Source organism: Pseudophryne corroboree, chromosome 4, assembly GCF_028390025.1.
Source record: "Pseudophryne corroboree isolate aPseCor3 chromosome 4, aPseCor3.hap2, whole genome shotgun sequence".
NCBI classification, from domain to species: Eukaryota; Metazoa; Chordata; class Amphibia; order Anura; family Myobatrachidae; genus Pseudophryne; species Pseudophryne corroboree.
Genome location: NC_086447.1, coordinates 777,446,166 through 777,457,949, shown reverse-complemented (window position 1 = coordinate 777,457,949; position 11,784 = coordinate 777,446,166). Strand labels below are relative to the sequence as shown.

Here is an 11,784-nt window from a genome sequence, read left to right as displayed (position 1 = left end):
GTTGAAAGTCCGTGTTGCCCGGCAACAGCCTCAAAACGTGACAGATCTAGAGAAGATCTGCATGAAAGAGTGGGCCAAAATACCTGCTACAGTGTATGCAAACCTGGTCAAGAACTACAGGAAACGTTTGACCTCTGTAATTGCCAACCGAGGTTATATTACAAAGTATTGAGTTAAACTTTGATTGTCCAAATATTTATTTTCCGCAAGAATATACAAATAAATTGTTTAAAAATCATACAATGTGATTTCCTAGGTTTTTTTTCAGGTTCTGTCTCTCACAGTTGCAGTGTACCTATGATGGAAATTACAGACCTCTCTCATCTTTTTAAGTGGGTCAACTTGCACAATCGGTGGCTGTCCAAATACTTTTTTGCCCCAGTGTGTGTGTGTGTGTGTGTGTGTGTGTGTGTGTGTGTGTGTGTGTGTGTGTATATATATATATATATATATAGAAGAAATATGTCCTTACTTTGCGCTGATAAATTGAGCTACACCTCTAGGAAAGTACCCCCTGTTAGACAGGGTACAATATGATAAAGATACAAAGTTGGGGATTTCCAAAGGGAGGTAATATGAACAGAAAGATGTACTTTTTTTTCTCTACCAATAATAACAACAGTTACAAAAATACAAATTTATTCAAATGTATTCATAAAAGCAAACTTGAAATAAATTTACTTATAGTCTGTTAGGACAGTGTGATTTACAGTTTGCAATGAACAATGACATCCAATTTTGGCATTAGACAATAAACAATGTAGATGCTGGTGATAAAACAAAGATTCTGATAGCAATTCAGATCAGCATAAAAATCCAACGTTTTTCGTCCACAGGACTTCTTCAGGGGTCTTATATTAATGCACAATTATACGGTCATTGGAGTTCAAAAATAGAAGGTCGATATGAGAACTTCTACAGATCATGTTACAGTAGTTCACAACAAATGCAGTATGGACATGTCAATGCCAATAGTACACTTTAATGTCACAAACCATGTAAATATCATCCACAGTGGATAGCTGTACACAAATAGCTTCTCACAGCCAAATAGCGTCCAAAACAGCAGTTTGCCCTTATGAATACATTTGTATTTTTTTAACTGTTGTTATTATTGGCTGAGAAAGTACATCTTTCTGTTCATATTAGCTTCCTTTTGAAATCCCCAACTTTATATATATATATATATATATATATATATGTGTGGATTATTAGGATATATAAATTCCTATACTTGAATTACATATAGTAATCAATAAAAACTTTTTTTATTAAAACCTATTGTGTATTGCTTCCTTTGCTTAAATAGTAACCACTTAGACGTATGATATTTAGTTGTTCCAATAGATCTACCCACTCACCAATGAATTACACTCGACAAAAAGTTTCCATATGACCTTGGATTAATTGGAATCCAGTCTCATTTTTTAAAATTTTTAATGAAATAAAAAATGATCAAATTATTTTGTGGCTTCCACCTATAATATGGTGTCTATAAAAGTGCTACTAAAGGAGAGATGACATATAATCCACCTATACCACTGCTCAAAGATGGGAAGCTTCCAATGGGGCAATTAAACAAATCATCTGTATCCTACGAGTTTCATCCTCACAGGACTTCTTCAGGGGTATATATCTTAAAAATAATACAAATACAAATAATAGTAAGTAGTTTACAGTGCTAAATCACCATTTTAAACTTGAACAACAATTCAGAATAATACAATTCAGGATAATACAATTTGAATACAATTTGTATAACAATAGAGCAGAGCCGGCCCTAACCAATATGATGCCCTAGGCAAGATTTTGGCTGGTGCCCCCTTACACCACCGGTAGTTCCGCCTCTGACCCTGCACCCCTTTCCCAGCACCATCACCCCTCACCCATAGCAGTCCTCATTTTGGTGCTCCTACCCCCTATATTTTAAATAGGAACAGTGCGCACATTTGGCACACAGCCTAAAAAAGAGTGTGTTCTTGTTGGGAAGGGGCATGGTCACACAACAGTACCCCCAATTCAAATTACGCCACACAGTAGTGCAACTTTATTCACATTATTCATGCAATAGTGTTCCTTATTTACGTAACATCACACAGTAGTATCACTTTACCTTGTATACGTTAATCCTCACAGTAGTGCCCCTTATTCACATTACATCACACTGAATTGATCCTTAGTCACATTACACCACACTATATTGCTCTTTATGCACATTAGACCACACAGTAGTGCTCTTTCTATACGTTACGCCACACAGTAGAGCACCTTATACACATAATGCCACACATTAGTAATGCCTTTATACACATAATACCACACAGTAATGCCCCTTACATATATGACACACATTATTAATGTCCTTATAAACATAATGCACCTTACACATTATGCCAACCTTTAATAATGCCCTTATACACATAACGTCTCTTACACATATGCCACATATTAATGCTCTTATACACATAATGGCACACATAGTGCTCCTTACACATAATTCACACATTATTAATACATTTATATACATGACACACATAATGCCCCTTACACATATGCCGAACACTATTGCACAACAAACCCACCTGTACACAGCATTCACACAGCCGCTAACACTGTGACCTCTGCCTCTGCTTGGATACAGATGTATCCTCATACATCTTGTCTCAATACGCCATGCAGCAGGAGATGCTCTTCTAACGTCGGTCACCTTTTTTTTTTTAAATGTATCTTATTTTCATTGTGATGTGATTAGGATGCACAAGTAGCTTCTGCTGACTAAAATGATATGCGGCATGCCTATATTCTGTATGCGACTGTGGCTGTATCTTTATATGAAAAATGCTACATTACAATGATTTCCAGGAATACACTGTAACGTAGCATTTCATATGCAGATACAGCCGCAGTCACACACAGAATATAGGCATGCTGAATGTCATTTTAATCAGCAGAAGCTGCTTGTGCCCCTAGGCATACCAAATGCCCTAGGCATTTGCCTAGTTTGTCTATGCCTAGGGCCGGTTCTGCAATAGAGGGTTGGCACAATTACAATTGTATAAGCAATCAGCTGGATAAGCAATGAATTTAAAAGATGTACATATCACTTACAGCATAAACACCAATGCTTCCGGATGTGCAGTGCATACTCAGGTGAGCCGACAGCGGTGCCAAGCTCAGGTAATAGGGGGCATGGTCAATGCACTTCCTTATGGCCACATGCGCTGGTCAAGGGGGGGCACTGACATGGGGGCAGATAGGAGCAGGTGACAAGAGGTTGCTGTTATGCACACCAGTGCCTGCAGGAAAGTACTGGTGTCAGGACTGTTATGCACTCCAGTGCCTGCAGGAATGTACTGGTGTTTGAACTGTTATGCAAAACAAATGGACTTACAGACAGACTGGGGAATATGACATAACGTACACAGAAGGTGATAGGTTAACAAAATACACACAAAGTGAACAGAGAAGCCCAGAGGCTAAGGAACTGGGTATCTCCCTTGTATTAGAGCTGCTCAGATGGGAAAAGCAAGATGTTGTGTTTTAATACGTAGAGAACCCGAAATGCTGTTGCTAAGGGCAACAGCAAAACCCTAAAGGGTTACCAACGGGTGTGGCAGTAAACTCCTTGGTCAGAGATGGAATGATAGACACAAGGAGAGTCTCCACAATCCTAATTCTCACTTGCAGTGCACAGGTTCAGCTTACTGCCACTAAACTGACCCCTGACACCTAGCACAGTGAGACAGGATTAGACAGGCAAGTCTTAGAATACAGCCGCAAACTTGCTAAGTTCACAGAGTAGTAACAGAACCCCAGCAAGCTAAACGACTGACTCCAGTCTTACTGCTAGGTCTGGATTGGCAGAGTGTAATACCAAATCCCCAGGCCTATTTGCAGTAAGCAACAAACAAATACAAAGCTACACAGTACTGGCTAACTTTCAGAAACTGACTAACCAACAAAGATTCAGCAGCATCTGCTTACCCTGAGAAGAGGCCTTATAAAGCAGGTGCTGTCCACGCCCCACTCAGACCTCACAGACTGTGAGCACAAAAACCAGCACCGGATCCCCTGCCATGCACAGAGCCTATAACCACTGCACAGCAAAAGACCCGAACCGGAGTATCAGCTGCGCTCAGGTCACTCCGCTAGCACTTGTCTCCCGGTTGCCATGACGACGTGGCAGCACAGGGCAGGAGACCCTAACAGTACCCCCCCTCTGACGAGGGGTCAAAGAACCCCTACCACCGGGTTTATCGGGGAACTGCGAGAAGAAAGAGCGTATCAGTCTGCGGGCATGAAGATCACAACTGCGCACCCACGACCGCTCCTCCGGGCCATACCCCTTCCAGTGCACCAAAAATGACAGCCGACCCCGAACCACCTTGGAGTCAAGAATCCTTTCAACAACAAACTCCCTCTGGCCACGTATCAGAAGAGGGGAAGGTCTTCCACTGGAAGAAGGATTACTAATCGCCCGTTTTAAAAGGGAACAATGAAAGGTTTTATTGATACCCAAAGAACGGGGCAGATCTAACTGAAATGCCACCGGATTGATAACCCTGGTGATCTTATAAGGGCCGATGAACCGGGGGCCTAACTTATGAGATGGCTGTCTCAACTTCAAATTCTTGGTAGACAACCAGACGAAGTCTCCTAATTTGAAGCTGCAGGGTCTTTTCCGCTTATCAAAAACCCTTTTGGTCACTAATGACACAGACACAAGGGCTTTCTTCACTTTCCGCCAAATACCTCTAAGGACCGAAACCACAGAGGAACCACCAGGCGTGGAGTCCAGGGGGTCAAAAGAATTGGCCTTAGGATGATGCCCATACACACAAAGGAATGGAGAGATCCCTGTAGCAGAGTGAGCCGCGTTGTTATAGGCAAACTCCGCCATGGACAGATGAGCAACCCAGTCAGTCTGACACTTGGAGACATAACACCTGAGGAACTGCTCCAAGGACTGGTTCACCCTTTCAGTCTGCCCATTAGACTGCGGATGGTAGACCGACGACAAGCTGACAGAAATCTGGAGATCGGAACAAAATGCCCTCCAGAATTTGGCCACAAACTGGGATCCGCGGTCAGAGACCACATCAAGTGGCAACCCGTGGAGACGCACAACATGCAGCATAAATAATTCAGACAGGCGTCTGGCCGATGGCAGCCCAACCAGTGGAACGAAGTGCGCCATCTTCGAAAACCTGTCAACGACAACCCAGATGGCTGTCATCCCCGAGGATTTGGGCAAGTCCACCACAAAATCCATTGAAATGTGGGTCCATGGCTTAGATGGGATAGAGAGTGGATGTAATGGGCCAACCGGAACCCCTCTAGGAGTCTTATTTCGGGCACAGATGTCACATGCCCGAACCCACTGATCCACATCCTTAGCCACCGAGGGCCACCACACCGCCCTAGATAGCAACTCCCGAGTTCTGGCAATACCCGGGTGACCTGCAGACTTCTTGGCATGGAATTCCAGGAACACTCGCTGTCTTAACCTAGGAGGCACAAACAAAAGACCTACCGGAAGGTCTGGAGGAGCCTGCTCCTGTGCTCTAAGGACTAATGATAAGAGGTCCTGGGTAATGCCCACTTTAATACATGATGGGGAAACAATGGGCAACGGCTCCTCGGTGGTCTCCTGGATTGGAGCAAAACTCCGCGAGAGCGCATCAGCCTTGATGTTTTTTGACCCAGGGCGATATGTTATCAAAAAATTAAAGCGAGCAAAAAACAAAGCCCATCGTGCCTGCCTGGCATTGAGACGCTTCGCTGACTCTAAATATGCCAGATTCTTATGGTCAGTGAGAATTGAGACCACAAACTTAGCCCCCTCAAGCCAGTGTCTCCACTCCTCGAGTGCATCCTTAATAGCCAACAATTCCCGGTTACCCACGTCATAATTCATCTCGGCAGGCGAAAATTTACGGGAAAAGTAAGCACAGGGATGAAGGCGATTATCAGATACTCCCATCTGAGAAAGCACTGCCCCAATACCCATCTCAGAGGCATCCACCTCCACCACAAAAGGACGCTCTGGATCTGGGTGTCGCAGCACCTTGGCCGAAACAAATGCCCTTTTGAGACGGGCAAAAGCCGCTTTAGCCTCACAAGACCAGTGAGCAACATCCGCCCCTTTCTTAGTGAGTGCCACCAAGGGCGCCACTATAGACGAAAATCCAGCGATAAATCGTCTATAAAAATTCGCAAAGCCCAGGAAACGCTGAAGCGCCTTCAAACTAGTGGGCTGCACCCAATCCAGGACTGCCTGTACCTTGGAACCCTCCATTTGGAAACCTTCTGGGGAGATAATATATCCTAGAAATGCGATTTGCTGAACTTCAAATTCGCACTTCTCCAGCTTCGCCCCAAGCCGGTGGTCTCTGAGTTTCTGGAGGACTAAGCGTACATGCTTCCGATGTTCCTCCAGGGAATGGGAGAAGATTAGGATGTCATCTAAGTATACAACTAAGAATCTATCCAAATATTCCCTGAGCACATCATTCATGAAATCCTGGAAGACTGCCGGGGCATTACAGAGCCCAAAAGGCATCACCAAATATTCATAATGCCCTGAGTGGGTATTAAAGGCAGTCTTCCATTCATCCCCCTCCATTATTCGGATTAGATTGTACGCACCGCGTAGGTCAATCTTAGAAAAAATGGTGGCAGTACGAAGCTGGTCAAACAAGACCGAAATGAGAGGCAGTGGGTATGAGTTTTTAATCGTGATACGGTTCAATTCCCTGAAGTCGATGCAGGGTCGCAACGAACCGTCCTTTTTACCCACGAAGAAGAACCCCGACCCAACTGGAGACTGTGAAGGTCTGATAAATCCCTTAGCCAAGTTCTCCTGAATGTACTCTGCCATAGCCTGAGTCTCAGGACGTGACAGGGAGTACAACCTGCTCTTGGGAAGCTTAGCATTTGGCAACAAATCAATGGCACAGTCATAGGGGCGATGGGGAGGTAGTACCTCTGCAACTTTTTTGGAGAACACGTCCGCAAAATCTGCATAACACCCTGGCAATCCTGGCAAACTTAGCTGCGAGAGCCTGACTGGAAGGCTCAAGCAACTCCTGAAACAATCAGTACCCCAACTAAGAATCTCCCCAGAGACCCAGTCAAATTGAGGATTGTGGGCCCTTAACCAGGGTAACCCCAACACCAATGGGGCAAAAGTACAGACAGTCACATAAAAGGACAATTTTTCAGAGTGTGTGGCTCCAATAAACAAAGAAATCTGGCTAGTGCAAGAGGTAATTTTACCTTGGGATAATGGTTCCCCGTTTAACCCACAAATCTCAATTTCCGATGCCAGGGGTACTAAGGGAACAGAGTGTTTCAGGGCGAATTGGCGGTCCATAAAAACCCCGTCGGCCCCACTGTCCACAAAGGCCTCAGTCTTGACAGTTTGACCGAGGATCTTCAAGGTCACCGGAATGATAAAAGTCTTCTTGGGAAATTCTGACTTCTGGCCTGACAGGATATTTCCCATCACCCTCAGGCCCTGAAGTTTTCCGGCTTTTCTGGGCATGATACTACCACATGACCTTTATTCCCACAGTACAAACACAACCCCTGCTGTCTCCTCCGCGTCTTCTCACGCGAGGAGAGGCGGGTAGCCCCAATCTGCATAGGCTCCTCTGAAAATTCCTCAGAGTCTGAGGTTCCCTTGGGAAGGAAGGAAATCTCAGTCTCCCTTTCAAGCCTACGCTCTCTCAGCCGTCTATCCACCCGGATGGATAACTGCATGAGCTGATCCAAGCTATCAGGCAAGGGATATTGTACCAGTTGGTCCTTTATCTGGTTAGAAAGACCTCTTCGGTACTGGTGTCTCAGGGCTGGGTCATTCCACTGGGTATCATGGGCCAACCTCCGAAACTCCGTACAGTAAACCTCAACTGGCCTTCGCCCTTGCTTAAGGATCGAAATCTGAGCCTCGGCTGAGGCCGTCTTGTCAGGGTCATCATACAACATGCCCAGTGCCGTAAAAAAAGCATCAACACTTTTAAGCGACGGACAGTCAGGCTGCAACCCATATGCCCAGACCTGTGGGTCTCCTTGTAGCAAGGAAATCACTATGCCCACCCGCTGAATCTCCGACCCAGAAGACTGAGGCCTAAGCCAGAAGTATAGCTTGCAGCTCTCCTTGAAACAAAAGAACTGCGAGCGATCTCCAGAAAAACGATCCGGGGGATTTACTTTCGGCTCCTTAACCCCTGCAGGTGCTGCTGCTGCGGGAGCTCCGCCAGCAGCCTGGGAGGTGTGCATTTTAATGGACAAATCATTAAATTGTCGAGTCAGGACCTGCACCTGATCGACCACCTGTTGCAACGTATTTTGAGAGGTATGCTCCATATTCCCACAAAATTTCAACAGGAGTATTAGGCTGCTGAATATGTTATGCACACCAGTGCCTGCAGGAAAGTACTGGTGTCAGGACTGTTATGCACTCCAGTGCCTGCAGGAATGTACTGGTGTTTGAACTGTTATGCAAAACAAATGGACTTACAGACAGACTGGGGAATATGACATAACGTACACAGAAGGTGATAGGTTAACAAAATACACACAAAGTGAACAGAGAAGCCCAGAGGCTAAGGAACTGGGTATCTCCCTTGTATTAGAACTGCTCAGATGGGAAAAGCAAGATGTTGTGTTTTAATACGTAGAGAACCCGAAATGCTGTTGCTAAGGGCAACAGCAAAACCCTAAAGGGTTACCAACGGGTGTGGCAGTAAACTCCTTGGTCAGAGATGGAATGATAGACACAAGGAGAGTCTCCACAATCCTAATTCTCACTTGCAGTGCACAGGTTCAGCTTACTGCCACTAAACTGACCCCTGACACCTAGCACAGTGAGACAGGATTAGACAGGCAAGTCTTAGAATACAGCCGCAAACTTGCTAAGTTCACAGAGTAGTAACAGAACCCCAGCAAGCTAAACGACTGACTCCAGTCTTACTGCTAGGTCTGGATTGGCAGAGTGTAATACCAAATCCCCAGGCCTATTTGCAGTAAGCAACAAACAAATACAAAGCTACACAGTACTGGCTAACTTTCAGAAACTGACTAACCAACAAAGATTCAGCAGCATCTGCTTACCCTGAGAAGAGGCCTTATAAAGCAGGTGCTGTCCACGCCCCACTCAGACCTCACAGACTGTGAGCACAAAAACCAGCACCGGATCCCCTGCCATGCACAGAGCCTATAACCATTGCACAGCAAAAGACCCGAACCGGAGTATCAGCTGCGCTCAGGTCACTCCGCTAGCACTTGTCTCCCGGTTGCCATGACGACGTGGCAGCACAGGGCAGGAGACCCTAACAGTTGCACCCGCACATCATGCACCATACAGGGAGCACTGCACACTGAAGAAGTCAGCATGTTCACATCCTTCACAAACTCGCTATGGAGCTCAGTAGAGGTCACTGGATAGTCACGATCTTCTACGACTAGAAGAGTGGGCTGTGACCACAAGAGAGTTTTCACCACCTACAAACTGCTTTTGTGGAGGAAGCACCGGCTGGAATCACTTTGAGTATTTCTGTGCGGGAGACAGTCCCTTTAAGACGAGAAGCGTTGCGGCTAAACTGTGTCCGCCATCACCAAGGACAATATTGATGCCATGCGGGCCATATTTAATGTAGATGCCAGGATGACTGTGGTTAAAGAAGAAGATAGGCATCTCATTGAGATCCATCCGCTTGATACTCTACAAAAAGCTTTGCCTGAGTAAGGTTTCTGCATGCTGGGTGTTCCATAAGCTGTCTTGGAAGCAGAAGGGGACTCGGGTGACTTGGTGCTGCAAAATGAAGGCCAGGTTTGATGGCGTTCACTCAAACTCTGCCTGGGAGATCAACAGTGGTGATAAATCCTGGATCTACAGTTTAGACCCCAGGACCAAATAACAGTCAGCCCAGTGGACCCCAGTTGGAGGTGCGCTGCCACAGAAGTTCTGTCATGAGTGCAGCATGGCTAAGCAAATGGTGGCTGTTTTTATGACCAAGACTAGTCATGTAGCTACCGTACTACTCGTGCAGCAGCGCACCATCACTGGGGACTCGTATGCCAACCAATGCCTGCTGTAAAGTGCTGGAAGCCATTTCCAGGTGCTGTCCAAGAACTTGCACATGTGGTTTCCTTCTCCATCATGACAATGCCACTGCCCACAAGCCTAGGAAAGTGATGGATTGTTTTGGCCCATGGATACATCCAGGAACTTGATCAACTGCCATACAGTCCAGACCCGGCCACTGTGACTTTTCCGTGTTCCTACAAATCAAGCGCAAGATGCGTGGAATGAGTTTTAAGTCACCAGAAGCTGCAGAGTAGACCTTTATCCAGCATGTAGAAGACATACCTGCTTTGGACTGGTCCAGCTGCTTCACCAAGTGGTTTGAGCGCATGCATCTTTACATAGACTCCACTATCAAATACTTTAAATAAATGTAATGTTCACTTTGTTTGTAAATATTACACTTTTTGTGCCTCTGGAAACATTGCATACCCCTCGTATAGTGTGTGTGCTCACTTGTAGATTCAGTGGTGTTATATATTTTACAGTATAAGCAAAGCCTGATGCAAAATGTAAGTAAAATGGCATAAATAACCTTTGTCACAAATGGTACTTATCCTAATGTTCCCAAATAAAAAATAATTTCCATTATAGTACATAAATTCGGTGACTTTGAGTGACAATAATACTGTATGTCAGCTAAGTTCAGGCCTTAAATCTACTAGCATTTCTTTTGTATAAAACAAAGGAAGTACAAAAGCCTGTTAGATGAAAAAACAATCACATGTTCATTAGCAGGACCTAACACACTAACAAAAAAACCCTAAAACAGTTATTGTCTGTTTGTTATGTTACCCCAGTCCCACACTACAATACACCTCAGCTAACTCTGCTCCATCTGTTTTTTTGTTGCTCATGTATCTCCACCCCAATAATTCTCCTTAGAAACCCATCTTCTTTGATATACATCTCTTCCTGACTGCTACGTACATACAGCACTTCTATACCTAAAGCTTGTATCCTACACACCTACAAATGACCACTATGTTCCAGTGGCATGCAGTGATATCAGTGGCTGGTGAGGCACTGCACCCATAATGTCTGCCCAATCCTGCCGATGACCCTACCGCCGCCGAGCCAATGCTCGCTGCTGCCCCTGAGCCGATGCCCGCTGCCACCGCCAATGGCTTACAAACTTGCCCACCATCAACTGACCCAGCCCTCCGCCACTAATTTGCATCTGAGTCCGATGCCGCCACTTCCGCCAATGCCTGCTGCCTGCCTGCTCGTTATACTTGTGATATATTGTAAATTTTTATAGAAAAAAAAAAAAAATTAGTGTTTGGGACTGGGAAGGGAGTGGGAGGAGGACATGAATGCAATTTTGTTGTCCAGGGCTTCCATTAACTTAATAGCACCGTGGATGCGGCGCTATTAAGTTAATGGAAGTCCTGGACAACAAATTAGCCAGCAGTGGGTGACAGGGAGAGGGTGATGCCAGAGAGAGGGTGATAGCAGTGGGGGACAGGGAGTGGGTGACAAGAAAAGCGTGACGTCAGGAAGAGCGTGACGCCAGGGAGAGAGTGACAGCAGTGGGTGATGCCAGGGAGAAGGTGATGGGGAGGGTGATGCCAAGGAGAGGGTGACAGCAGTGGGTGATGTCAGGGACAGGGTGGCAGTAGTGGGTGATGCCAGGGAGAGGGTGATGGGGAGGGTGACGCCAGGGAGGGGGTGACAGTAGGGAGAGGGTGACT

The 11,784-nt window shown here is 45.6% G+C and overlaps 1 long non-coding RNA gene across 1 annotated transcript in view; it reads right to left on the bottom strand.

The window, feature by feature from the left end:
• Positions 1-1,471: 1,471 nt before the first annotated feature.
• LOC134911763 (uncharacterized) overlaps positions 1,472-11,784 on the bottom strand; it is a 126,052-nt gene continuing 115,739 nt past the window's right edge. Inside the window, exon 3 of the long non-coding RNA XR_010176826.1 lies at positions 1,472-1,636. This is a non-coding gene — a long non-coding RNA (uncharacterized LOC134911763). The remainder of the gene's footprint in view (positions 1,637-11,784) is intronic.